Here is a 3,919-nt window from a genome sequence, read left to right on the forward strand (position 1 = left end):
CTAGCTATCAAAGAGATGCAAATTAAAACCACGATGAGATACCACTTTACACTGGTTAGAATGACCACCATAAACAAATTAAAACACAAGAAACGTTGGAGAGGTTGTGGAGAAAAGGTAACCCTAGTTCCCTGTCACTGGGAATGCAGAATGACCTTCTGGCCACAGTTTTTGTTGAAAATCACCTGCTAGCCTTACAAGAGCTCCCTTGTATGTTACTTCCTTGTATAGAAAAGAGTATGGAATTTCCCCAAAAAAACTAAAAATGGAACTGCCTTTTGACCCAGCAATTCCAATTCTGGGATTACACTAAAAAAAATCTTGAAATGCCAATTCAAAAGAACCTATGCATTCCAATGTTCATAGCCACACAATTTACAATAGCCAAGGGGTAGAAGCAACCAAATTGCTTATTACTAAATGAGTGAATTGAGAAACTGGTACATTTACACAATGGAATCCTATGAAGCAGAAAGAAAGAAGAAACTCCTATCCTTCATGAAAACATAGATAGAAATGAAGAACATTATGTGAATTGAAATAAGCTAGGTGGTGAAAGATAAACACCATATGTTATCACTTATAAGTGAAACTTAATCAACAAAGCAAATAAGCAAGGAAAATAAAAACAGAGATATGAAAATAAAGAATAAACTGACAGTTACCAGAGAGGAGAATGATAACTGGGAATAATAGGGGAAAAGTCAGGAAGGAATGTGTATAAAGGACATATGGAAAAAGCTAAAGTGGGTATGTTTGAAGGTGGGAGGTGGGAATGGGTGGGGCAGGAGGGGTGTGGTGGGATTCAAGTACAGAAAACTGTGCTTGAGCAAAAGTAAAAAAAGAAAGAAAGAAAAGAAATGGCCTGCAACCATACTACTCTAACATGAAAAGCTTTAAGTTAATATAAAAGCCAAATAAGAAATTTCCCAGTTGAAAGAATGCTGAAAGAATACATCTCCACAAAAGCAGCATTGAAAGATATAATAAAGGTACTGCTTTAAGAAGATGAAGAAAAGGAGTATGTGTGAGAGAGAGAGAAACACACATACAAAGGAGATGAGATGGAAATGAATAAGTATATATCAATAATAACCTTAAATGGTACCATATGATCTCACCTTTAAGTGGAACCTAGTTAATAAAACAAACAAGCAAGGAAGATATGACCAGGAAAATTGAAATTAAGAATGGACTGACGGTAACCAGAGGGAAATTGGGAGGGAATACTGGGGAGAAAAGGGGAAAGGGTTTTCAGGAACAACTAAAAGGACACTTGAACAAAACCAAGGAGGGTGGGATCAGGGGAGGGAGGTGGGGTGGGCTGGGGTGGGGGAAAATGAAGACATCTCTACTTGAATAACAATTGAAAAAAATAAACTTAAATACAAATTGATTAAATGCTCCAATCAAAAGGTATAGGGTGGCTGAATGGATAAGAAACCATGACCCACACATATGCTGCCTATGAGAGACCCACCTCAGAATAAAAGAACTACACAGACTGAAGTGAAAAATTGAAAAAAAAATTCCAAGCGAATGGACAGGGAAAAATAAGACAGAATAGCAATACTTATATCACACAGAATAGACATCAAAACCAAGGTCTCAAAAAGACACACAAAAGGACACTTTATAATACTCAAGGGAAGAATGCATCAGGAAGAATTAAATATTCTAAACATAAATCCACCCAACATAGAAGCACCCAAATACATAAAGAAAATCTTGGAGGACCTCAGGAAAGATATAGACAGCAACACACTTATAGTAGGGGATTTTAAGACCCTACTGTCAACAATAGATAGATGTTCCAAACAAAATATAAACATGGACATTATAGAACTGAATGACATTTTAGATCAAATAGACTTAACACACACACACACACACACACACAATCTTCCATTTTATAGGAAAGCAAAATACACGTTCTACTCAAATGTACATGATAAATTTTCAAAGATAGACCACATGATAGGACACAAAACAAGCCTCAGCAAATTCAAGAAAATTGAAATTATTTCAAGCACTTTCTCAGATGACAAGGGCTTGAAACTGGAAATCAACCTCAAGGAAAAAACTTAAAAATATTCAAGCATATGTACACTAAATAGCATGCTATAAAACAATGAATGGGTCAATAATGAGATCAAGGAAGAAATAAAAAAGTTCCTTGAAAGAGATTAAAATGAACTCAGAACAATGCAAAACCTATGGGACACAGTGAAGGCAGTCCTGACAGGAAGTTTGTAGCAATACAGGCCTACATAAGAAATTTAGAAAAATTCAAATGAATGACCTAATCCTATATCTATAAGAACTGAAAGAACAACAAACAAAGCCCAGAGCAGGTACAAAGAAGGAAATAACCAAGATTAGAGTAGGATTAAATGAAATAGAGACTAAAAGAACAATTCAAAGGATCAATAAATCCAGGAGCTAGTTCTTTGAAAAGATAAACAAAATCAACAAGACTTTAGCCAAACTCATCAAGAAAAAAAGAGAGCAGACCCAAATAAATAGAATCAGAAATAAAAGAGGAAATATTATAACTCATACCATGGAAACACAAAGGATTTAAGAAATTACTAAGAACAACTATATGCCAAGAAATATGAAAACCTGGGTGAAATGGGCAAATTTCTACAAAAACACAATCTTCCAAACTGAATCTTGAAGAACCAAAAAGCCTGAACAGACTGATAACAGGTGGTGAAATTGAAGCAGTGATAAAAAAAAACTCCCGTAACATAAAAACCCAGGACCACATGGTTTCACAGTAGAATTTTACAAAACATTTAAGGAAGAACTAACCTCTGTTACTCTCAGACTATTTCAAAACATCCAAGAAGAAAGAAGTCTCATAAACTCTTGTTATGAGGCTAGCATTATCTTACTCCCAAAACCAAATAAAGACACAACAAGGAAAGAAAACTAGAGGCAAATATTGTTGATGAACTTAGACACTAAATTCCCCACCAAAATATTGGAAAAGTGAATCCAGAAAAATATCAAAAACATCATACACCATGATCAAGTGTAATTCTCCCAGGGATGAAAGCATGGTACAATATTTGCAAATCAATATGTGTAATAAATCACATAAACAAAAGACAACAATCACATGACTATGTCCGTAGATATGGAAAAAGCATTTGAGAAAGTACTGCACACATTTGTGATAAAAACATCCAAAATTCAGCAAAGTGGAAGTAGAGGGAGCATACCTCAATATAATAGAGAACATGTATGAAAATCCCACAGCCAACATCATACTCAAGTAACAAAAACTAAAAATGTTTCCAATAACATCAGAAACAAGATAAGGTTATCCCCTTCCACCACTTCTATTCAACATAGTAATGGAAGCCCTAGCCACAGTGTTCAGACAAGAAAAATAAATAAAAGTCATTTAAATTGAAAAAAAAGAAGTAAAACTGCCATTATTTTCAGTGACATGACAGTATACAGAGAAAATCTTATAATTTTCACAAAAAAACTACTCAACACAATCAATTAATTTGGTAAAATAGCAGGATACAAAGTCAATATTAAGAAACCAAAGGTATTTTTGTACATTGACAACTAAATATCAGAAAGAGAAATTGGAAAATAATCCTATATCATATAGAAACAAGAAAAAGTACATATGAAGAAAACTAAACAAAGAGGTAAAGACCTATACTCAGAAAACTGAAGAAAGAAATTAAGGAATATGTGGGTAAGTGAGAGAGTATACTATGTACATGAATCGGAATAATTAAAATTATCAAAATGTATATACTACTCAAAGCACTTTATAGAATCAATGCAATCCCTATCAAAATACATATTTCACAGATATAGACAAACATTTCAACAATTTATATGGAACCATAAACAACCCCAAATAGCCACAGCAATTTTGAGAAAGAAG

The sequence above is a fragment of the Sturnira hondurensis genome, unplaced genomic scaffold (assembly GCF_014824575.4).
Source record: "Sturnira hondurensis isolate 20B ecotype Veracruz unplaced genomic scaffold, ASM1482457v3 Scaffold0012541, whole genome shotgun sequence".
NCBI classification, from domain to species: Eukaryota; Metazoa; Chordata; class Mammalia; order Chiroptera; family Phyllostomidae; genus Sturnira; species Sturnira hondurensis.